At 43.6% G+C, this 26,238-nt stretch overlaps 1 protein-coding gene across 3 annotated transcripts in view; it reads left to right on the plus strand.

Moving 5' to 3' along the window:
* The window catches only part of PLXDC2 (plexin domain containing 2), a 326,726-nt gene that overhangs the window by 24,669 nt on the left and 275,819 nt on the right, over nucleotides 1-26,238 (plus strand). Inside the window, exon 1 of one of the 3 annotated variants that reach the window (XM_061586486.1) lies at nucleotides 856-960. The exons of the other annotated variants lie outside the window; for them this stretch is intronic. The gene's annotated coding sequence lies outside the window, so the exon portion shown is untranslated. Of the gene's footprint in view, nucleotides 1-855; nucleotides 961-26,238 lie in introns of those variants that run through there. 3 annotated transcript variants of the gene reach the window in all.

Here is a 26,238-nt window from a genome sequence, read left to right on the forward strand (position 1 = left end):
TTTTTTTGTAATGAGTGAACCTATGATTTTTAATGTTCTTAGGTTTTTTTGTCTTTTTAATAATATTCCTTCCTTTGCGTTTAGGAGCCGATGTATTAGGTTGTCTCACACTGCCAGGTGGGGGACTCACTTCTCCGGTTTGATCTTCTCTCCTTAGCATGATTGTGTTGACAGCGTTCACCAAAGTGCTCAAGAGGCTGTTACATTCAGAGATGAACCCTTTCATAAGATCAAGTTCTTCTAATATTAAAAGGGTCCATCCTAAGAGAGGGATGTTATTTGTAGGAGCATTATTTATAAATTGACTGTCCTCAGAGATTCTGTGCTTGAGATGTAATGGTTGCAACGTTGGCGAGTGCCTTTCTTCCAGAGTCTCCATCACTTGTGGTGGCATATTCCTATCAGGATAAGATGGACTATGAAAACCTGCATCCTGTAATCCGTTTGCTAGGTTTTGGGAAGTAGGATTTTCACTTAAATAATATGTCCCAGATTTGTAATCCAATGACCAGTCCAAAGGGGGCTCAGGGGGCACCTCTTTGATGCTGGAATCATCTTGCTTAGGCGTGAAGAAGTGGGTAATCTTCAATTGTGATGGATTCATAAGTTCCTCTCCTTCATGAGATGTTATGTCCAATTCTTTACACTTCCTCCTGGTTAGCACCATCTGAATGTTCGATTTAAAACTCTTTTTATCAGACAGATAACATAGACTCAGCTGCACCCTCAACCTCAGTCTCAATCGCAACCTCCGCCTGTTTCTTATTCGATTATTTTTCCAGTTCAATTAATGCTGTCACTTTAAATGTAAAGCTTTCATCCAGTTTCTAAGCTGAATAAGTTGAATTCCAACCAGGAAGAACATAAGAGGAATAATAAAAGCTGTCTGCCAAGACTTAAAGGTTGTTTACTCTAGGTTCTGATAACCTGCTCCAGACTCTACTAGTCTGCAAGATTAAGGTAATAAATTTGCAGGGTTGAGTAAACTTTCCTTACATAAAAAACAGCATGGCCGTTCCGTTTGGAGATAATTTGTCTGCTCGTAGCAACCCGTTGGCAATTCTCAACAGACAGTTTGCTAATAGTCTGTGTAAATGTTCAAGGTCAAAATATGAACAAGATTGTTATACAGCCCACCTGTAATAGCAACTCTGGAAGGTAGCCTGGGCTGTTGCCCATGTACACAATCCTTTATTTGCCCCTAAAGGGGCTTTCTGGAAGTAGCACTCTGCTTGGGGAGACATCATCATGTATACAAATCATGAACTCAGTTCTGCAAGCGTGGATCTTTATGTAGTCAAAATGCCATCATCCACACACAAGGCAGGTATCAGCAGGCTTGGATGGGCTGGTGGGAGGAACCCCAAGGAATGGATAAGCATCCCAAAAAAACCTTTAAAAAAACTTTCAAAGAAAGAAGAACCCCAAACAGCCATAAGAATGCTCAGTGGCCACAGAATGCTGTTATGGGGGAGGGAATGTAATCATAGAAAAGGGCATGGCTGGCTGGCTCCCTGAACAGGAGCACTACACACAGCAACATTTTGTTGCAGGTACCAAGTGTAGTAGTAGTAGTAGTGCGTGGTCTGGAGATAGGGGGGTGGATGTCACCCCATTGTCATGGTGAGACCATTTCCTGGTGAAGTTTAGACTTATGGTTCCAATCCTTCCCTGCAGCGGTGGTGGACAGATTAAGATGGTTGGCCCCCGGAGACTAATGGAATCCACTGGATTCCTGAATGCCCTGGGGGAGTTCCCAGTAGATAGAGGAGGTGACCCTGTTGAAGCTCTTGTCACGCTGTGGAACAGCAAGGCGCATTGGGCTCTTGAACAGTTGCCCCCCGAGTGCCCTCTCTGGCATTGTGGAGCCCGGTTTGCACCTTGGTACACCAGTGAGCTAAGGGCAATGAAACAGGCTGGACGACGGCTAGACCGCACGTGGCGAAAGATGTGCTGTGAGGCTGATCGGGCATGAGTAAAACATCATAACCATGCCTACTGTGTGGCGGTGAGGGTGGCGAAGAAGGCCCACTTCTCTGCCTCCATAGCATCCTCAAGTAGCTGTCCAGTGGAGCTTTTCCATATTGTCTGGGGTCTGTTGACATCAACTCCAGGAAATGGAGTTTTAGACCCTTTGGAGGCCCGCTTTGAATTGTTTGCAAGGCACTTTGAGGGTAAAGTTGCTCGCCTCCATATCAGTCTTGATACCCCATCCACATCTACTGCAGTCTCCAATGAGGTGTCCAGTGCAATGTCTGCTGCAACTTCTTGGGAATGGTTTCAGTTGATGCGGCCTGTTGTCGTAGACAAGGTGCTTGCGATGATGTGGCCAGCATCGTGTCCTCTCGACCCTTGCCCTTCTTGGCTTCTTAAAGCTTGCCAAGGGGGTTTAAACGAGTGGATCCAGGGTGTGGTCAATGTATAATTATGGGAGGGAGTGGTTCCAGCCACCCTGAAAGAGGTGGTGAACTGACCGCTCCTGAAAAAGCCCACCCTGGACCCATTGGTTTGTGACAATTGCTGACCGATCGCAAATACTCCCTTCTTAGGGAAGGTGATTGAGAGGGCTGTGGCGCAACAATTGCAAGTACTCTTAAATGAAACAGATTATCTTGATCCATTCCAATCTGGGTTCAGGCCTGGTTATAGGACTGAATCAGCCTTGGTCGCCCTGATGGATGACTTTTATCGGGAGAAGGACTGGGGGAGTGTGACCCTGTTACTCTTACTTCATTTCTCAGCGGTTTTTGATACTATTGACCATGGTATCCTTCTGGGCCGACTTGGTGAGCTGGGTATTGGAGGCAATGTTTTACAGTGGTTCCAGTCCTATCTCCACCGTCATTTTCAGAGAATAGCATTGGGTGTTTGTCATTTGGCCCCCTGGCAGTTCTGTTGTGGGGTGCCGCAGGGTACCATCTTGTCTCCCATGCTGTTTAACATCTATATGAAGCCCTTGGGAGTGGTCATCAGGAGATTTGGGGCAAGGTGTCAGCAGTACGCTGATGATAAGAACATAAGAAGAGCCTGCTGGATCAGGCCAGTGGCCCATCTAGTCCAGCATCCTGTTCTCACAGTGGCCAACCTGGTGCCTGGGGGAAGCCCGCAAGCAGGACCCAAGTGCAAGAACACTCTCCCCTCCTGAGGCTTCCGGCAACTGGTTTTCAGAAGCATGCTGCCTCTGACAGATACCCAGCTCTATTTCTCTGTAACATCTGAATCAGGAGAGGCTGTGCAAACCCTGAACCGCTGCCTGGACTTGGTGGTGGGCTGGATTAAGGCCAATAAACTGAGTGAATTCTAGTAAAACAGACGCTGAGGGTTGGTGGTTCCTGAGTTCAGATAACTGGTGAGTTGCCTGCTTTAGATGGGGTCATACTCCCTCTGAAAGAGCAAGTCTGTAGTCTGGGGGTGCTCCTAGATCCATCTTTGTTGCTAGAGGCCCAGGTTACCTTAGTGGCTAGGAGTGCCTTTTACCAGCTTCAGCCGTTTCTGGACCGAGATAGCCTGACCACTGTTGTCCGTGCACTGGTAACCTCCAGGCTGGATTACTGTAGTGCGCTCTATGTGGGGCTGCCCTTGAGGTTGGTCCAGAAGCTGCAGCTGGTGCAAAATGCGGTGGTGAGACTGCTCACTGGGGCAGGGTATTGCTAACATGCTACCCCGCTGCTGAAAGAATTGCATTGGCTGCCCATTTGCTACCAGGCCAAGTTAAGGTTCCAGTTTTGGTGTACAAAGCCCTATACAGCATGGGACCAAGATATCTGCAAGACCGTCTGATCCCTTCTCTACTCGGTCAGTCACTGCACTCTGCAGGAGAGGGCCTCCTGCAGATACCATCTTATCAGGAGGTTCATTTTGCACAAGATAGGAGACGGAACTTTAGTGTGGCGGCACCTACCCTGTGGAATTCCCTCCCCTTAAATATTAGACAGGTGCCATCTCTGTTATCTTTTCAGCACCTATTGAAGACCTTCCTCTTTCAATAACCCTTAATTTGCGTCTGTGTTGGAACTTTATTTTAAGATATTTTAAAAGATGTTTTTTAAAAAAGATTATTTTAAGATTTTTTTTTTAATAATAGCAACAATACTTAGTGCTTTCAAGTGTTCAGAGTGGTTTACACACATTATCCATTAGGAGACGGAGAATTTCACAGGTAGGACAACTGCTGGGAACCACCAGGGCCAGGCTTCAACTGAAAAGGGGAAGAAATATAGCCTACTGTTAGAGCGCACGCTTTGCATGGAGAAGGTCTTAGATTCAGTCTCTTCCATTGTCAGTGGGGTTTCCAGGTTCAGGGCCTGAGACTGATCCTGTATCTTTAGGAGAAGAGAAAGTCAGCCAAGTGCAGGTGTTCTTGCAACACTGTAATGGGAAAAACCACAAGGCGGAATTCTCCCTTCTCTCTTCCCCCTGCACAACTTTTAAAGATACAGAAGACCTCTTGGTTGCCAGGGGGCAAAAGTTGTGCAGGGGGAAGGGAGAATTCCACCTTGTGGTTTTTCCCATTACAGGGTTCAAGAACACCTGCACTTGGCTGACTTTCTCTTCTTTTAAAGATACAGGATCAGTCTCAGGCCCTGAGCCTGGCAACCCCAATTGTCAGGTAGAGCTAGAAACTCTGGAGATCCATGGCTCATCAGCACAGACAGTACTGAGTTCAATGGCTCTTTATTGGGGCCATATGTTATGATGATACCCTAGCCTGTATTGGTATTCATCTTTTAGCAAGCTGGGATAAGATTTGTCTTTTTTCATGCTACTGCAGGATGAACAGTTTTAGTCAATAATGTATTAATATCTTTTTAATGTGTTATACATTTTGAATTATGTAGACATTTATCATTGTAAGTCTATTTGAGACATTTTGTGTAGTAAGTGATGAAATATACAGCGAAGAGAGTGTCTGTATACTATAGCCAGCATGGGATTTTTCACATTCTGCCATGTTAAATTGAAAGTAACCCTCATGCCATTATCCTGCTTCCCATTACCTCATTTCGAAATATTACACAACTTATAGCCCTGAACTCAGAAATGCTTGCTTAACAACTCTCTAAGTTTTCATGGTGATACACAAAACACTGAGGGAGAATCTAGAGTTCAAAGTGTAAAACAAGAGAGAAAAAATTCAGACCCCTGTTGGACTATTTTCTGTCAGTGGTCTCATAATTTGTTGAAATTAATTAAAAATCAGCCATGTTCACAGAGTACCTGTAATCCTATTACTGACTTTGTCCTATACTCTGACCTTCATCTTCTGCGATTTAAAAGTTAAAAAAAATACATGGCTGATTTTTAATTAATTTAAGAAACGTAACATTTCTGGAGTCTATAATAATACAGGCCTGCTCTAAAAGCCAGACTAACCGCTGTTTTGCTTGGCTAATCAGGGGCCACACCCACATCAGACATTTATTCCCCTTTAATCAGTCATGACTTTCCCCAAAGAATCCTGGAAAGTGTAGTTTGTGAAGGGTGCTGAGAGTTGTTAACGAGACTCCTATTCCCCTGACAGGGCTCCAGTGACCAGAGAGGCACAGATTACTAAATTCTTCCAAGCTACACAGGAAGTCAATTGGACTGTGAAAGACCAATCCAAATTGTGTTTGCATTGTTACAAATTTGTAGGGCAGTACAATATCTGAAAGAGGAGGTAAGGTCTCCTGCTCCCCTGGTGCATTCACTATAGCTGCCCATTTCCCCTGCTTTTTAAAGTTTGATAGAAAAATATCTGTTGGCTATAGGTATGTCCCTAAACTGCAAGGGTTTTTTTTGCTTATTAGTGAATAAATGCAATAAATGATGATGATGGACCATTGGTCTGCCTCAGTATAAGGCAGTTTTCTATGTTCCTAATGATTTCATCTGAGATACTACCCATGACATAACCAGATGTTATTAGACTCCAACTCCCATGAGCCCCAGACAGCATGGCTAGTCATTAGGGACAATAAGAATTCTAGTCCAGCAACATGTGGAGGGCTGCAGGTTCCACAACCTTGACATATTCACTGCTTTCAAAGAGAAAAAGTCCAAAAGAAACCAAATTTTAGAACTAAACTCAGCCAAGAAACTTGTGACAGCACGTTCCTCGTTGCATGAGTCATGGTGGACTAGAGCCCCCATGTTTGTGTATCTGAGGAAGTGGGGGGTCTAATTTACCAAACGTTTCTCTGTCCCAATAAATCTGTTCCCCTCTGTAAGTTGCCACAAGGTTATTGGTTGTTTTTGCCACACAACACTTAACACGACTGCTCCCCAGTAATTTTATTAGAGGTTTACTCTATTTGTATTCATAGCCTTTCACTTCACAGGATTAATGTGAAAGCACAAGGCTATACTACATTATTCAGTAATGGCTGTGCTTAAAAGTTCATGGAACACACTTTTAATAAGTGGTGCCATTACATTTATGCAATATAACACTAGAATTTATTCTGCCTTTTTAAAAAAAAAATTTCCTTAGATGTTCACAATGGTGCACATTTGTATAAATAAAGGAGCACCAAGGCACTGTGGTCACACACATCAGCAGAACAGCAAGAAGACTCATTTGAATATTCTTCCTCTGAATAATTGTTATTGTAGCTTGTTTCCTGCTTTCAAGCTAAGGTCATAATTTATGGGGGCTGAATTTTCAGCATATTGCCTCTAATTCTGCAAGTTGTAATTTGCCTTTCATCTTCTAAGATTGGTTTAGAAGGCAACAGCCATGCAATCAGGGGGTGCAGGCTGTTGGGTGGTGTAAATCAGCATGGTTCTGTTACATGGATTCATAAAAGCCTGGCTAATCCTTTCTGGATGGACTGTGGTCTAGATATAAAAAATATAGGTATGTCCCATATTGCTTAATATTTTTGAATGGAGCAAAACGTATTGGGCCCTGTTTTTCTAGAGACTCCCCAGGGATCCCTGAGCTTTGATGTGCATCCTTGCTTTATCAGCATACCATGCCCCTGCCTCAGTGGTAGAGCATCTGCCTTGCATGCAGAAGGTCTCAGATTTAATTCCTGCCATCTCTAGGTAGGGCTTGAATTGCTGTCTGTCTGAAACCCTGGAGAGCTGCTGCCAGACAGTGTAGACAGTATCACGATAGATGGACCAATGGCTCTGACTATGTTTAAAGCAGACCCCTATGTTTCCCTTGCCTCAGAGTCATAAGACCTCCTGCACCCTGCCAAAAGCATAGTAGACCCCTTCATTTCTTTATCCCTAGACTGATTTCTAGGGATAACAAGAGGAAGGTGACAGAAGCTCCTGTTTAGAAGCTGCAAGCTCCTGTTTAGAAGCTGCAGCTTGTCATTCATCATAATTCTACAAAAACTGTTATATACTGTTATACAGACAGAGCCCCATCGTCTTTTTCCTCTGGAGTTCCTTGGTCTTGACTTCAACTCTTCATCTTGACTCTGCAAGTCTTATCTGACTGCTATCTGCAATAACTTCAAGACTCTAGCCCAGGCTGAAAGCACTTTGGACAGCTCCTTGGGAGGTTGGACTAAAACCCGGAGCAGATTCGCTGCCCCACTGACATTGGAGCCACTAGTCTCTACTGCTGCCACAGACAATATCCTGGTTTAGCTGCTGTGGTGTCAACTACACCTTTGGTTCCTGGCAACTGATGCCAGTCTGTAGGGATCCAGAGGTTCGAAGCCTCTGCTGCAGCCTTAAAGATTCCTGTTATTGTATTGGACGTGTAGAGAACAATGAAGGCATTTTCAGGAGGAAGTCAGGAGTGCCAGGACTGAATTCTAACAGCATACCATACTGGAGCAGAGGCTAAGGGCCAAGCTAGACACAACCCCTTTCATGCAATTTGCAATTGCATGAGGAGGTTTTTATTAAATTGCAGACTTGAGGTCACTGTTCAAAGATCAGGGCCATGGTGGAGGTAGGAGGGCTTCAACCCTTTACCCCTCCCAGTGTGATCCCAATCTGGATTGGGGGCCCTGCACCTACTAATGCATTGGAAGGAAAGCTTTCGTTCACACCAATGGAACATTTGCTTGCAATGCAAATAGCAGGTGCTGTCTCCACACCTCCCCCATGCAGATCAAGACTGCAGTAGGGAAAAGGGTTAAAGTCCACTTCCCTCTCCTTCCACCAGAGCATTTTCTTTAAAGATTAAATGCATGCAATTTCTAATTGTGTGAAAGGTACCAGGTCTAAGTTCAGATATTTTATGCTGTAGCAACAGCTTTGGGGGGGGGCAGTAAGGGTCAAGCCTGCTTCCACTACCATACACATAAAATGTGAAGAGCCCATGCTGGATTAGACCAAAAACCTCATAAATCCAGCATTCTGTTGTCGTGTAGCTATCCAAATGTCACTAGGAAGCCTGCTAGCTGGACACGAGCACAACAGTGGCAGCAGCACCCACTCGTGATCCTCAGCAGCTAGTATTCAGAGGCATACTTCGTCCAACACTGGAAGCAATAATAAGTGTCATGACTAGTAGCCAATGACTAGTCCGCATAATGTGGCGTGCAACAAGGAAACTCCACACAGAAGCATTCTTCCTATTAAAACAAAACAAACACTAAGGAAAAGATGCACAAAACTGATTTATGCATGTTCATGTTTCCACATAGAGCACACAGGAACATTTTATGTTATATGCCTGGTGGAGGGGAGGAGCATGCACCTATTCCACCATTATGCAAAGATGCCCATCTGTCATCTTTCTGTGAGTAGAAGGGGCTTGGATCCAGGATCTTTTGTTGTTGTTATATGCCTTCAAGTCAATTACGACTTATGACAACCTTATGAATCAGCAACCTCCCAATAGCATCTGTTATAAACCACCCTGTTCAGATCTTGTAAGTTCAGGTCTGTGGCTTCCTTTATGGAATCAACCTATCTCTTGTTTGGCCTTCCTCTTTTTCTGCTTCCTTCTGTTTTTCCCAGCATTATTGTCTTTTCTAGTGAATCATGTCTTCTCATGATGTGTCCAAAGTATGATAACCTCAATTTAATTTGGTTTAATTTGTTCTAACACCCAATTATTTGTCTTTTTTTGCAGTCCATGGTATCTGCAAAGCTCTCCTCCAACACCACATTTGAAATGAATTGGTTTTTCTCTTACCCATTTTTTTCACTGTCCAGCTTTCACATCCATACATAGAGATCGGAAATACCATGGTCTGAATGATCCTGACTTTAGTGTTCAGTGATACATCTTTGCATATGAGGACCTGGATCCAGGATCTAGCAGAGTGAAAGTGAGGAAGGTGAAGGAAAGCATTTCCTGCCTGTTCCTGAAGCCCACCACAGCACTTATCATGCAATTCCAAAGGATCTCCTAACCCTCTTGAGTAGATTTTTGTGTGGTGCAGGGGGTTGCAGGAGGAAGGTGGAACCAAGAGAGCACTCCGTTCTGTGAGTGGAGTCCCACTTATGGCATTTTGGATCCAATTCCACTGCTTCTGCCTGAGTAAAGTTACAGTCCAAACTCCAGCCAGGTACTGGAGGAGGACACTGCTGCATCCTGGTGTTCATGTTGGCCAGGGCATTAGGGAGGTGTAGGTAAATTGCTGCATCTGCTCATGTGATGGTGGTGGGACTGGCTGAGGATCCAGTGGATTCCAGAGTGGCTCTGCCTTCCTTTGGAAAGTACATTTACATCCACTTACTCATTCAGTAGGTGGAACAGGGAGCTCCACACCGGTAGAGTGCAGCAGGGCTGAGTGAAGTGTCATCTCCATTCAGTCCATACACACACACCATTTGGGTGCAAAGGAGGTTTGGATTCTGTGCCTGTGTCTGAACTGGGCCATAAAATATTAACAAAAGAGTTTCCTTCAAAATACAAAATACAAGCTGTCTGTTCAGTGTTAGTAAAAAAAACCACTGGAACAATCATGATTAGTCTTCCTTTCTTTCTATAAAGAAAGTTTATATTTGCTCCTTACCTGTATTCCCTTTCTGGATGGCTGATCTTATCACTGGCCATTTTGTACAAACTATTTGAAGAAGAATGAAAAGACTCATTGTCTTAAGTTATCTACTGGGATGTTGTCTCAGAATTCTTCTTTTGTGTCCTTTTTAATTACTAAGCACCTGCTTCTACTTGTGAGAAAAATGGAATCTTTTGACTTTCCAAGGGGTATAATTTCCTGAGGATACTAATGCTTAGATAATCATATAAACCTGCTTTTTCAGGAAGGAGAGATTGAGAGTGAGAATGAATAATGATAGATAATAATAGGGCTAGGGTCAGAATTTTTTGGCCCTCTGAGATTCTTGTATATGTTTACAGCTGTACTGTGGAAATAGTGGTTTAGCCTGCCTTCCAGCAAAGTATTTTCTATCATTTTGGTTTTCTTAAGAATTGTAAGAAGAAGTGGAATGGGGGGGATGGGGAGATTTGATTAGAGTACACTATAACAGAAATCTTGACTGTCTTTTGCTGGGATTTTGAAATGTAAACTCTCTGTAAATGTGCATCCATCTGCAATTGTGGGTAACTTGTTATATAATTTATCTGCATTTGCCAAAGCAAATCCTTGACAGTGCTCTTGCTTTCCCATGACCCCCCCCCATCCCTCTTCCTTTCACGGAAACATTTGCTCTTAGTAAGAGCCTTGATGCCCACCTACTAGGGGATTTAGTAGAAAGGTCACTGAAGAGTGTGTTTTTCTGTGGCTTTTAAAAAATCCACCTAAATGGCATTGGCAGAGCAATAATGTTCATTTTGTAGATGGGCATGGACATTTAGGTAAAAGAGGACCCCCACTTAACACTTTCTTTAAAAAAATGTGGTTTATATTGGCAGGGATCCAAAGAGCTACTTAGGCTCCTGTGAGGGACTTTTCCTAGTTCGGTGGAACTTTAATAGGCTGACCTCCCACACACATGCACTCCAACTGCCACAGAGCAAACTAATTTTGAAAGTACTGGTGATTTCAAAAGCAGCTTATAATGGTGGCATTAAGCACTGATACATGAAAAACCCAATCCTAAAGGATCTGTTTGTGTCCGATCTGAACCTATTTTTTTCCTAACCTTTTCACTCAGCCGTGGTCAAAGCAAAAAAAAACTTGTAAGAGTCCTAAAGTGAATCAACAGCACATCAAGGATAGTCCCAGCCTATGGTCAGAAGGCACATGAGGACACCATCTTGCTGAAGCTAAGCAGGCCTGGATCTGGCCAGTGCCTGGATGGGAGACCGCTTAGGAACCACATGTATGCTGCCTTGGGTTCTATGATGAAAGAAAGGTGGGGTATAAATAAATAAAATAAATATATCAACAAATCATCACCTTTTTTCACTGCCATCTATTTCACAGTGGTACTTTCCCAAGCAGTGACAGCACTTCTCTTGGTGGCTGGTGGATACCATTATATTTATTATTATCTATTATTTGCTTATTTTCTTTTGTTTATATCCCATCTTTCTTCCACTATGGCACCCAAGGTGGTCTAAAGTGGTTACCAGGAAGTCACCAGTCCAGGCATTGCTCAGACTTAGATATGCTAAGCTTCAGCACGTGGCGGCCTCATGTGCCTTGAGGGCATTTTCGTCTCAGCAGTACAATGCTACATAACATAAGGTTGGATCCAGACTAAGGCCCCATCTGCACTATACATTTAGAACAGTATCATACCACATTTAAGGCATTCTCCAAAGAATTCTGGGAATGGTAGGTTGTTAAAGTTGCTGAGAGTTGTTAGGAGACCCCTGTTCACTTCACAGAGCTACAATTCCCAGAGTTCCCTTGGAAGAAGGATTGTTAAACCACTCTGAGAACTGTAGCCTTGTGAAGGGAATAGGGGTCTCCTAACAACTTTCAGCACCTTTAACAACCAACAGTTCCCAGGATTCTTTGGAGGATGCCATAACTATTAAAAGTGGTATGATATTGCTTTGAATTAGTGGGACTGCAGTTAAATCAACTTAGTCTGGATCCAACTCAAAGTATTGTTTATTTATTTATTTATTTATTTTATTTCATTTTTAAACCGTCCATAGTGAATAGCTCTCTGGGCGGTGTACAAAAGATTAAAAGTACAGAAATACAAAATATCACAATAAATAAACTGAAACAAAGAGATTTAAAATTGTAACATTAAACGCATTAAAATGCCTGGGAGCATAGCCAGGTCTTAACCCGGCGCCGAAAAGATAGAAGCGTCGGCGCCAGGCGTATTTCTTCAGGGAGGCTATTACACAATTCGGGGGCCACTACAGAAAAGGCCCTAGATCGAGTAACTGTCCTCCGGGCTTCCCGATGGGTTGGTACCCGGAGGAGGGCCTTAGACGCTGAGCGAAGTGACCGGGTTGGTTCATAGCGGGAGAGGCGTTCCACAAGATACTGCGGTCCCACGCCGTGTAAGGCTTTATAGGTCAAAACCAGCACCTTGAATCTGGCTCGGAAGCAAATAGGTAGCCAGTGCAAACGGGCCAGAACAGGTGTTATATGCGCTGACCGGCTGGTCCTCGTCAGCAGTCTGGCTGCTGCGGTTTGCACTAGCTGAAGCTTCCGAACTGTCTTCAAGGGCAGCCCTACGTAGAGCGCATTACAGTAATCCAACCTAGAAGTTACCAGAGCATGAACAACTGAGGCGAGGTCATCCCTGTCCAGATAGGGGCGTAGCTGGGCTACCAACCGAAGGTGGTAGAATGCATTCCTTGCCACCGTGGCCACTTGCGCCTCCAGAGACAAGGAAGGATCGAAAAGAACCCCAAGACTACGAACCTGTTCCTTCAAGGGGAGTGTAACCCCATCTAGAACAGGGTAAGCATCCACCATCTGGGCAGGGAAGGCATTCACCAACAGTGTCTCAGTCTTGTCTGGATTGAGTCTCAGTTTATTAGCTCTCATCCAGTCCATTATCGCGGTCAGGCAGTGATTCAGCACATCCACAGACTCACCTGTAGAAGATGAAAAGGAGAAATAGAGCTGCGTGTCATCAGCGTACTGGTGGCAACGCACTCCAAAACTCCTGATGACGGCACCCAGAGGCTGCATGTAGATGTTAAAAAGCATGGGGGACAAAACCGACCCCTGAGGGACTCCACAATGGAGAGTCCAAGGAGTCGAGCAATGTTCCCCAAGTACTACCTTCTGGTGACGATCCGCCAAGTAGGAGTGGAACCACTGCCAAGCAGTGCCTCCAACTCCCAACTCCGCGAGTCTCCCCAGAAGGATACCATGGTCGATGGTATCAAACGCCGCTGAGAGATCAAGGAGAATCAACAGAGTCACACTCCCTCTGTCCCTCTCCCGACAAAGGTCATCATACAGGGCGACCAAGGCTGTTTCAGTGCCAAAACCAGGCCTAAAACCGGATTGAAACGGATCCAGATAATCGGTCTCATTCATATTGTTCTGAAGGGTCTTGTGGGGAGGGGGGAAGGTGACCGCCAGCCACCAAAAGGAGCACCGTCTCCCCCTCCCTGCCCTCGTAGCCCCTGAAAATCAACAATTTCTCTTTTCCATTTCACCACATGGAAATGAGGCAGCTAAATGGAGAGGGGATGCTTTTCAACTCAACCTTTTAACCAGCAGATAAACATGAACAAACATTTCAAGTGAGCAAATCCTGAAGCCAGGTGGTAACATTTTGGCAGTGGCAAAAATGAATCCAAATATGTGGGAATGTTTTCGGCTTAGCCTTAATTTAAAGCACAATTGAACCAGTTTTTTTCTGCTCTTGTGTTTTGCTCCATGAATTCAGAGTGCAAACGGCAATGCATATAAAAACAGGAAGCTGCTATATACCAAGTCAGACCACTGGTCCATCTAGGTTAGTATTGTCCACACTGACAAGCAGTGGCTTGCCAGGATTTCAGGCAGGGAGACACTTTGAGGACTGAACTTGGGACCTAAATGCTCTACCACTGAGCTACAGCCCCTTTCCCAGAAAGAAAGAATGAGAGAAACAAGCTGTGATGGGAGCATTAAGCTTCATATTGCTAGAAAAATGTGCCAGAAGAAGGTGGCTTCTTTTGCTTGTCGCTTAACGAGGTTTGGTCACTCTTTGTTTACCCATCCCTCTCTACCAGCTCTTTCACTTGAATTCATTCCTTTCTACTAGCTCTTTCAGGAGCTGCTTCTAATCATCATGCCCTGCTTGTTTGCATGCCATAGAGGACTTTGAACATATTTATACGTTGCCCAGAATCTTGCCATGTTGCCTTTGCTTTCACCTTCTGTGCACCAGCATCCTCATCCTGTAATGCATCCTGACAGGTTATACTGCCCTTGTCTGTTCCTTGCTCTTTTCATGATGTTACATGTCTGCACTGCTGGTGGTTGCACAGTGATATTCGTTTCATGGTATAGCAGCATTTCATCCCCCCCTCCACTTCTTATTCACATTTTACAATACCTTATTTTTTCCCCTTTCCCTTGTGGCATTTCTCAATATTATAGTTTCTGCAGGCGTGTGTGTGCGCGTGTGCGCTATTCCTAACAAGACGTATTGAAAAGGAGCAGCTTTTTGTAGTGGCTGGCTTTGGGAAGTTGGTTTTGAGTAATCTCCGGAAAGGCAGCTACTATATGCTATAAATAAAAGTCATTGGGGCTTTACTTCCTATCGCTGCTACAGGCTTATGCATGTGATGGACAAGAAGCCTCTTTAGTCTCTACTCTTAGCCAACAAAAAGAGAGAGAGAGGCCTTATCTAGACTCCATATAATCGGCAAGGGAGCTGCCCCTTAGCACTCACTGTTCCAGCTGCTTGCCCTGGTGCAACCATGTAATTTGCTGCTCATCTGAGGGTAAGCCGCTGAGTGGCAAACACATTGCCTGCCTACAACTCTTGATGCTACTCTGCTGTTTGTGCCTTTGCTTGAGGCCAGCAGCTACCACACACAAAGCTGCTTTGAACGGTCAGGCCATCGGTCCGTCTAGCTCACTATTTACTCCAGCTGCCTGCAAAACTCCAAGGTCTGGGCCAGCAAAGCTTTCCCAGTGGTACTACCAGATATCTCTTACCAGGGATGGGATGAGGGATCAGAGATTTCCCCTGGAAGAACCCGGTGCAGCCAAATCATGTTGGATTACTGGAGCATCTCTGAAGCGTTGGATAAGATCCAATACAAAGAAGATTCTGACAAGGTGCACCGTGGGGAGAAGAGAAATTGGAAGTTGCACTGTGCAAGCGGATTTCCATTGCGCAAGCAGTCTGCCATGGTAGGATCTTACTACATTTCCCTGAATGGGAGGGCCATGATTCTTCTTTCTCAGTGCACATGCAGTGTGTGATCTAGCAGAAAGGTGAGGAGAGAGGAAAAAGAGAGCCTAGACTGGGAAGTCATGGTGCTCTGCTCCTTTCCTCTTGGCTGAGGGAAGAAGAGTGCTGTACTATGACTGCTGCCTTTGCACAATCTTTCCTGCCAGAAGAGAGAGAGAGACAGCTAAAGGTCACTTTCAAATGACCTGTTTATTGAGCATTTCGCCTGATTTGTTCCCAACAAAGTTAGCAGGGAGGTTATACAACAGCCACAGTTCATTGTACATTAATTCTGATTTGTTTGTGGGAAGGCTGCATGATGTGTGCACTTTTCAGTGCATCTCCCCATCACTTTTCTTCCTGCAAAAAGCCCAGCTTTTGGGGGGAAGTGGGTTTGTTGCGCAAGAGTGCTTAGTCCCCTTTAATTGCACAACCTGGGTTTGCCAGTATGCGATTGAATCCTACCTGCAAAATAGCGACTATCTGGAAGTGTCCAAAAACAAAATACCTGGTATTGAGAGGCACACTAAGGTTACATATTTTTTCAAGCCCTGATGACTCCACCATTTGAAGTGGGATTGATTCCACCCACCATGTAATGTCAGTCCTCTTGATCGTAACTTGGTTAAATAATATGGGAATCTTAGTCCCAAAACCTAGCCCGTTAGTGGTAAGGTATATCCAGGATATCCCCATTTTGGAATATAAGTTCATTATCAGTGTAATCCTATGCAAGTCTCTTCAGAAGCACCATTGAATTCAGTGTGAGTTATTCTAGGTAAGTGTGGATAGGATTGCTCCCTAAATTACTTAGATACACTTTGGCTTCAGTGGAGTCTTTTGAGATAGTCCATCAAGTCGTCCCATACAAGGCAATGTAGGTTTTCTATTGTAAGAGAAGGCAAACAAAAATGCCTCATAGAATCTGAATGGAACCAAACTGCAAACAGAAAAACTGAAGTACATCAAACTGAAATATGGCTAGAAAACAGAACAGCAAATTGACTTAAATAGCTAACAGTCAAATTGATGACCACCTGACTACCAATGGAGAGATTGGCTCAAACGTAAAATGAAGTGACTTTCAAGCTGAAGATATGGTATAAATAGTCACTGTGCCAGGTTGAGGTGATGTGAACTATAGATCTTTTTGTTTAAATTTATCTAGAAGTGGATATGCTGCCCTTTATGAACAAACTTGAAATGTTTGTTCATAAACATTTCAAGTTGTCTGCTGAGAAAATCCTGAAGTCAGGGTGACATTTTGGCAGTGGCAAAAATTAATCTGAATGAATTGTGGGAATATTTTTGGCTTAGCCCTAATTTAAAGCACAATTGAACCAGCAGTTTTCTGCTCAAGGAGACATTGCAGCCAGGCAAAAACAGTTGGGCTGCAAAACAGGGCCAGTGAGGGTGTGGCCTGAGGAGAGGGGGTGAGGCCTGGGGAGATTTCCAAGGGCCAAATAGAGAGGCCTGGAGGGTTGCGTTTGGCCTCTGGGCCTGAGGTTCTCTACCCGTTTAAGGGAATCCACTATCAATCTTGGGATAAACTCTCCATCTTTAATGTGGGGAAAGTAACACTGATAAACCTCCCTGGGTTCTTCTGAAAATAATGTGATAACATATATAACAAAGCACCTTAAGCATTTATTTAGGGAAAGCACTATGTAAATAGTTGGTGATGGCGGTGATTATCATTAACTACATTTTGCTTTAACCTTTACCCAGCGAGCTTGCAAGTCACTGTTTTTTAGATTTCAGCAACCTTTCACACTTTTGGAATCTCTCTCTTTTTCATTCTCTAATTTCTGTTACATCCCCCTGTCCCCTGGTATATTATATTTGTCAGTAACCTGGGGCTTAAATGCCCCCCCCAAAGTGAAGACTTGTTATATCTTTTTGAAAGCATGCTTTCACAGTCCTTGACATGAACATTTTTTGATGGAATTCCAACTTCATAGTGAATGATAAATCTTGTGTATTTTTCCACATGGATAGAATATGGAGTAGGCAAGTGTTTTAACTGGTCTTTGTTCTTCTGCCTTTTGCAGAATCTGATATGAAGAGAATCTGATATGAAGGCATTATTAGGTGATAGTTTACCTCTGAATGGGGAACAGTCACACCTGCCAATTTCTGTATCTTCAAATTGCTGCTGAAGGCACAGGAGCAGACCAAGCAATATCACTCTGGGCAGTTTATTTTATTTATTACATTTATATTCCACCTCTTCCTCACAGATGTCAAGGTAGCATACATGGTTCTCTCCCTCCCCATTTTATCCTTACAACAACCTTGTGAGGTAAGTTAGGCTGAGAGGCAGTGACTGTCCCAAGAGCTTCATGGCTGAGTGGGGATTTGAACCCTGGTCTCCCAGGTCCTAGTCTGACACTCTGACCACTATACCGCACTGTCTCTCTGGCACTGGCAAACCTAGTTGCCTGCTTGACCAAGCAGCCATGCCATTTCTCATTCATGATTCTACCACAACCTGGCATCTGCTTTTACCTAGTAGAGGTGTTGTTATGAGCCACACGGTGAAGGGGAGGGGCCTTGCTGATAAAAGCAAATGGGACTATGTAAAAACAGTGGGTTTTACCGATAATTAAGCAGTTAAATCTTTAAGCTGTTAAATCTTAAAATATAAGGTCTGCTTTACTGGTTGTTGTACATATTATTATTGATTTTTATCTTCTGTTTTATAAGCTGCCTTGACTTTTAGGTGAAATGAATTATTAAATGAAGGAATTAAGGCTGCAATCCTGTGTACAGTTACTTGGGAGGAAGCCCCACTGAACACATGGGTACTCACTCCTGAGTAAACGTCCACAGGATTGAGCTGCATGGCTGCAATCATATGCATGCTTACTTTTTAGTAAGTGCCTTGGAACTTAAGTGGCGCTTTCTTTCAGGTAAACTGTGTGACTGCAGTCCCAAGCAGTAGGGAGTAATTGCCATTGAACTCAGACTAACATGTCTGCCCCTCTGGAAATGGACACAGTATAGGCATTGGGGAGAAATTCTTGTTTGCATTTTCAAGAGATTCACTCTTCTTGACCCAAAATGTGAACTGAAGCACAATTATCCTTTGAAATTTCCACTTCTCTGAATTTTGAGATGCAGTTCTCCAACCAATCATTGTGTACAAAAACGCATACATTAGTGAAAATAATACACATAAAATATATTTTTCTATATTAGGGAAGCTGACTTGCAAAAATGTGTATGGTAGTCAAAACTGCATATAAAAATGGGTAAAGGTAAAGGTGTCCCCTCACTTATAGTGCGAGTCGTTTCCGACTCTTAGGGTGATGTCTTGCGATGTTTAGTAGGCAGACCGTATATATGGAGTGGGATTGCCAGTTCCTTCCCCGGTCTTTCTTTACCCCCCAGAATACGCCGGGTACTCATTTTACCAACCACAGATGGATGGAAGGTTGAGTGGACCTCGACCCCTTTTACCGGAGATTTGACTTCCTCCTTCCGTTGGAATCGAACTCCGGCCGTGAGCAGAGCTTTGGCTGCGTTACCGCCGCTTACCACTCTGCGCCATGGAGGAAATTTGCACTAACAATGTTAATGGATTTTTTAGGAGTCTTTTTTTTAATCACAAATTATAAAAAGATGGAAAACTGAATTTAAGGCTGGAAAAATAAGAAACTGAGAGAAACTAAATTCGTCAATCCTTAATATAGTATCTCAGTAACTCTTAACAACTGCTGTTATTTTCACCATTTCATAAATGGAGAGCTGAGGCTGAGAGACAGTGGCTTGCTAGAGGCCTATGAATTCATGGCCAAGCTGAGACCTTGGTGAGTCCTGGTCCAGGCTCTCAGCCACTTCACCAGCTCTCATTATTGTAGCCTCTCAAGTTATTTGAAGGTTGATGAATCCTCCCTCCCTCATCTATTACAGTTTGGGGATTCCATTGAAATGAGGGGAGGTGTTAGACTGTTCCAGTACCCCTGATGTGTCTGATGTCCTTTTTGATCAATGGCCTCTAAGTCCTTTCAGCTTTATTTTGAAGGCAGTTCTTGAGCCTCTTTAATAAACATCATTGTGCTTTGCTTAAAAAAAAAGGTGCAAGCAGGAACCTATTGATTTCACAGCCTGCCTGCATTATTGAGCTCAATAGTGGATGAATAGAAGGAATCTACTAGGGAAACCTAATCCTCTGTTCTCGGCAAACATTTCCCATAGTTTAGCAAGCAGCAGATATATGACAGCGTGCCCATTTTGAAATGGTGCATTGCCTGTTTATGCATTTCCAGATGCCAAAGCTTTGACATGCAGGCAGTTTATTTATTTATTTATTTTATTATACTTGTATACCGCCCCATAGCCAAAGCTGTCTGGGCAGTTTACAGTAACTAAAAACATTAAAACAAATACAATTTAAAACAGATCTTATAAGTTTTGAAGATTGCTCTGCTTCTGCTTCTGCTTCTGCAATGCAAAGGTAAAGTCTGTTGTGCTGGGACTATAGACAGCACTGCAGTATCCTTGCTGTGTGTAGTGTGGCATATTGCTCGATGGGAGGATGAAAGTGGCGATTGAGGTGGGTCCTGTTTTTCATCCAGGAAGAGTGAAAAGATTTGACCGACATCCTTAAACAATGCAGACCCTGCTCTTTTGTTGAAGAATTAGATGGGTTTTTTTGTTGAAGAATTAAGTGGTCTACATCCTATGATTATAAACTTGCTTGCAAACATCATGTAGTTGGCTCCAAAGCAGCCAGCATATGAAATCCTAGGGCTCATTTTGCACAGAAGTATACCTTCTCTTGGGGGGAAAAAAGAAAAAGAAGAAAGGGCCATATTTTAATAAAGTATTAAAAGTTTTGCAGGTTTAGAGGATGCAGTGAGGTGTCGCAAAAGTTCTAATTATATGCATTATTATTATTATTATTATTATTATTTATTGTATTTATATACTGCCCCATAGCCGAAGCTCTCTGGGTGGTTTACAGTACCTAAAAACACTAAAAACACATATACAAATTTAAAACACATCTTTTAAAAACAATTTAAAAACAGTTTAAACATTTAAAACAATTTAAAAACACATGCTAAAATACCTGGGAGAAAAGGAAAGTCTTGACCTGGCGCCAAAAAGATAACAGTGATGGTGCCAGGCACACCTCGTCAGGGAGATCATTCCATAATTTGGGGGCCACCACTGAGAAGGCCCTCTCCCTTGTTGCCACCCTCCAATCTTCCCTCGGAGTAGGTACCTGGAGGAGGGCCTTCGATGTTGAGCGTAGTGTATGGGTTGGTTCGTATTGGGAGAGGTGTTCCATCAGGTATTGTGGTCCCAAGCCGTGTAAGGCTTTATAGGTTAAAACCAGCACCTTGAATTGAGCTCAGAAACATACAGGCAGCCATCAATTGCACCAACTATAATGGTAGGTTAACCAGCCTCTAAATTGTACAGAATTCTTCCTTGCCATACGTAAGATCTCTGAGAAAAAGATGAACTGGTCCTTGTGTTGCTGATTTCTTGGCATGTACCAGCTTTTGTTAATATACTGAAAAGTTCTGTTTCTTTCCTTCTGTACAGCTGCTTAGTGTGAGAAGATCACTAAGGCCTCATTGGGACTACATCGTTTTGAGCAAAAGTTGCCAATCTTTTTGGAACAGAGGGCACATTTTAAATTTTGAGAGAGTGCTGGGGGCACCAGTCACAAAATGGCTGCCATGGGGGCTTGGTATAACATAAAATTAGAGATGAGTTATGGTGAAGCTATTCCCATAATTGTATTTACATACTAGAAATAGCATGACTTGCTGAATTTCTGCCTGCCATACTGCCGTTAAAGGTACAAGAGCCCCTGATTTTCCCCATTGCAAATAGCCTAGATTGCCATCCTGTACCCACTTACCTGGAAGTAAAAAATGGAAATGGACTGCCTTCAAGTCGATCTCGACTTATGGCTACCCTATGAATAGGGTTTTCATGGTAAGCGGTATTCAGAGGAGGTTTACCATTGCCTCCCTCTGAGGCTAGTCCTCCCCAGCTGGCTAGGGCCTGCTCAGCTTGCCCCGGCTGCACAAGCCAGCCCCTTCCTTGTCCGCAACTGCCAGCTGGGGAGCAACTGGGCTCCTTGGGACTATGCAGCTTGTCCACGCCTGCACAGGTGGCAGGGCACATAACCCCTGAGCCACTCACTGTGAGGGTGATCTTTAACTGTCCCTTGACACCCAGGAGACATGAGCGGGGATTTGAACTCACAGATTCTGGACTCACAGCCAGGCTGTCCTCCCCACTGTGCTATACCAGATGTTGTTACCTGGAAGTAAGCTCCATTAAACTCAAACGATTTACTTCTAAGTGGACATGTATATGATTGTACTGTAGTGAATTCTTAATTAGTCATACCTAAGCCTCTTTGCAAACTTTTCACATTTGCCTTTTTAGGGGAGGGGGATTCTTTAACATTCACCAACACTTATTGTATAGTTCTTTTTGCAGAAAACAATTTCTAGGAATTACCTGATTTCGGGTGAAAGGTGCAACACAGACGGTACCTAGGGGAAAGAGTTTCCAATGACTTGGGGGGGGAGAAGACAGAAGCAGGAAAAGTGCACTAAAAGGGAGGGCAAAGCAGCAGCCCCATAGGACTGTAGGGACTCCTTTTGTCTGGTGTTCAAACAACTCACTTACCAATCACAGTCTAAAATTCAATATTAAAAGCAGTTAAAACAAATTATATTCACAAGGTGGGTCCTGAACACATACATCTCAAGTGCTAAAGGCCAGGGTAAAGAGGTGTGTCTTTAGAATTCACTGAAAACTGTTCAGGGAAAGTGCCAGAGGTACCTCTGTGGGGAAGGAATTCCACAACGTAGGGGCTGCCAGAAAGAATGCCCTCTCCTGGGCCATGACCCCCCAAACTTCTGAGGGTGGTGGAACTACCAAAAAGGTCCCCTCTGCTGAGCTTAACGCCCAAGGGGATCTGTAGAAAAGGAGGTGGTCTCTCAAATGTTTGGAGCCTGAGTCATTTAGGGCTTTATACACAAGCGTAAGCACCTTAAATTGGGCCCAGAAACAACAGGCAAGCAATGCAATTGTTTTAGAACAGGGTTTATATGAGTACTTCAAAGCAACCCCCGCTAGTAATCTGGCTGCTGCATTTTGGACCAGTTGATGTTATTGAGTTGTCTTCGACAGCAGCCCCATGTAGAGCATGTTGCAATAGTCCAATCTGGAAGTTACCAGAGCATGGAGTAGAATCATAGAATATTAGAGTTGGAAAGGGCCTGTAAGGCCATCGAGCCCAACCACCTGCTCCGTGCAGGAACTGTGGTCGAGTTGTCTCTGTCCAAAAGGCGCTGCAGCTGGTGAATCAACCGGAGCTGGAAATGGGCACTCCTAGCCACCAAAGCCTTCTGTGACAACGTTGAATCCAGGACTATTCCCAGGCTGTGGACCTGCTCCTTCCAGGGGAGCACAACCCTGTCCAAAATAGGCTGTCCCCCCACCTCCTAGACATGAGAACTCTGGACACATAATTCCTCTGTCTTTTCAGGTTTTAGCTTCAATTTATTGGCCCACATCCAGCCCATCACTGCCTCCAAACAGAACGACGTCTCAATTGCCACAGAATTTCCCTAGTACTATACCCCCTATTACAGGGGTAAGTCTGGGTGATGCCAAAAACAGCCCAATATAAACTGGGCCTGCACTTTAGTGGGTAGTTGAGCTTGGCTTGTAATGGGCTGGGGGGAGCCTCAAAGTTCACAATTTTACTCCCTGCCCCCAAAGTTATGAGCCTGAGGTTCATCAGTAGTAATAAGAAAAAACAAACTGAAACAAAAAAAAAGTAGAAGTTAATTGCCCTGGAGTTCTACTGCTTTAAACTAATAATAGCAAATATGTAAGAGAAGCAGCCTCCACCTTCTGCTTTAAATAATTCTACAAAAAGGAACATGTAGCAAGAAAGATGGCTTAGTGCAAATGACTAAATGTGTGGGTTCCCGGAGTGAAGATCCAGCTGCTGCACTCCTCTCTGGTGCTGCTGCCCTACTCGGGGCTAAACCATGGTTTGGCTTAGTGTTCCTTTAGGGCTATACCATGGTTTGGCTTAGCATTTTATCCAAACCTGGGTTTCTGATTTGTCTCCCCCAGAGAGACCATGAGTGGTAAACCAAGAACAAACCGTGGTTACAGCTTGTGGTTGTGGTTAAAAAATGCACGCACAGCAGGAAAGAACTGTTCAAACATTAAGCTACAGGAGAGGAGCTTGAAGGTGAAGGCTTGGAACTAAGGGCAGAGAGGGCTTTTCAGATTCGGGTGTGGTAATGAAAAAAATCACATCTGGACATAAAAAAGGCAGTACATTTTAATAGCATGGTAGTAAACAATGCTTTTGAAATCAATGAATTTGCTTTGAACATTCATTTAGCTAGCTGAAGATTTGCCTGCTTTAGAAATTTGTTCAGAATATTTCATTTCAGATCTAACTGTAAAACTTACTTGTAAGTGACCTTTAGCCAAGGCACAAAAAAGCACAAATTGAAATCACAACGGGATCCATACTGAAAATCTGTTTGGGCCAGTTTTAAAAATGAGTGGTGATCAGAATAATTTAGATTTTGGATACATTTCAGGAAAGCCATTTATGTAACTGCTATCTGGTACTAGCCACCCAGTTTTTGGAGTTGCTGTTTCTTTTGCTAATTTATTGGGTAAGGGGGGGATACAAATATAGACTGCTAACAGTCTTTAAAGACATCTGTACTGAGAGACAAATAGAAAAGGAGAAACATTTTATCAACTTCTAGAAGGCTAGCAATACTAGTCTGCTGTGAGGAGAAATCCCAGCTGGCCAATACCCACTGCAGATCAGTGTTGAAGAAGCTCCCAGAGCAGGACTTGGGGATCTCTATTTATACCAAAAGAAAGCCCCTAGGTCTGGGTGCAGCTTTGCACCTTGTGACTTCAGTTCTACCTGTGAGATGCTTGTCTTTCCTTAGATCTCACACCTCTGTCTTTTGTTTATTCCTTCTGTTGGGTCAGAGTTTTGGAATTTTGCTGTAGCTTAGCCTAGGAATACAGCTTTTTTAGGCAGCATTCCCATCACATGTGAAAACATCCTCCCTGCCTCTTTTGGCTACTTAGGAGCCTTTCTCACCTCACCTGTGTTATGTTCTCAGACTTCTGTATAAGAAAGTCTGCACAACAAGCCCACCTCTGTGTGTGTGTGTGGGACAGGAGCATGAGACAAGAGAAAGGAGCATGCCACACTACATCTCCTTGGCCCTCACATTGAGATGATTTCTGGATTCATTTGCCAATACAGCATCATCGGGCCACAATTTAAACTTATCCAAGTTAACAGTTACAGACTTTCTCTGGATTAATCCTTACAGTGGCATCTAATTCCATGCAAATCTGCTACATTTTATCCTTGAAGTGCCTTGCAAATATGTCACAATAAGCTTGTAATGGTTAAAAAAAAAATTCCACACTCCGTCAGCCCGGATGTTACTAGTCTCTTACCACATGGAATAGCTCTGCTGGATGACTACTTGAGTGTGCAGTGGTTGCAGAGAAGTAGGCCTTCGTAATGTGCTGTTACCCTCTGCCCGGACATGCTCACATCAGGATTTGTACCACTTGTGCTCCAACCGTTGCCCGTGGGGAATGAAAATGAAAGTACTCAAGGGGTGTTGCAGACACAATACCAAACCTTGACTTGGTACTACACAAATGAGCTCTCAGGAGCTGCATGCATATGTTCTTCTTCCTTTCCCTCTCCTTACACACTATGAATCTCTGCCTCTTTATCCTGGTTTCAGGCAAACCATCATTAGCCATTTTACCCAAAATGGCAAATTGTGGTTTATACTTGCTCTAAAAAAACAGGATCAGAAACCAGGGTTTGGTATTACAGTTGAATCCTCCCTCTGTGCTAACTTGTGAATGACTAAACAAATCTATCTCATACTTCAGTATCTCAATAATGCGTCTACATTTTAGTAACATTTACTTACTTATGCTGCAATCCTCTACTTGTTTACCTGGGAGTAAACTTCATTGTACTCAGTGGGACTTCTGAATAGATATTTACAGAATTTTGTTGTTACTTACCTATTAAATTTAAATCCGGCTTTTCCTCCAAGGAGCTCAAGGCTGCATATTTGGCTCTTTCTCTCTCTTTATTATTCCCACAACAATCCTGTAAGGTAGGTTAGGCTGACAGGTAATGACTGGCCCAAGATCAGCTACTGAGCTTGTATATGGATGGACATTTGAACCTGGGTCTTCCATGTTCTAGTGAGACAATATGCAACATTATTTAAATGTAATTAACATTTGAAGAATTACCCTGTGCTAATGTGCCTAAAGAAAGCCAGTGTGGTGTAGTGGTTAACGTGCTGGACTACGACCTGGGAGACCAGGGTTCAAATCCCCACATAGCCATGAAGCTCACTGGGTGACCTTCAGCCAGTCACTGCCTCTCAGCCTCAGAGGGAGGCAATGGTAAACCACCTCTGAATACCTCTTACCATGAAAACCCTATTCACAGGGTTGCCCATAAGTTGGAATTGACTTGAAGGCATTCCATTTCATTTTTCATAGAAGGGCAGCATAGGAGTGAGGAGAAGGGATGATTTTATGGAGATTTAAAAAAAACAGTTAAGAGGGAGATGATTCAATAATCAACTGAAAATTCCCAAATTAGTTTTTAGCCATAATGAAAACCAAGTGATTTGTTTTTCACATCTTGTCTCAGGAACCAGAGATAAAAATTACTAAGAAGGAAGGGGTTAGGGCCAAGGCAGATATTTGTGCTGAAGCTCTTCTGACAAAAACATCTGCACACATTCCAGTGCAAAATTCTTCTTAGTTTAGGGAATTGTCACTGAAGCAGCTGCAAGCTGACATTACGGCACTGTGGGGCTGGCATCAGTTTTGCACATGCTTTTCTTCATGTTGTTGGTATACAGATAGCTGGTCTGTTTAGATGGTAGTATTCAGTGCTGTTGGGAGACAAACTATCAGACTAGGCATTATACTGGGCCTGACTATTGCTGCCCCATCGTAATT

This window comes from Rhineura floridana, chromosome 10, assembly GCF_030035675.1.
Source record: "Rhineura floridana isolate rRhiFlo1 chromosome 10, rRhiFlo1.hap2, whole genome shotgun sequence".
Lineage (NCBI taxonomy): Eukaryota > Metazoa > Chordata > Lepidosauria > Squamata > Rhineuridae > Rhineura > Rhineura floridana.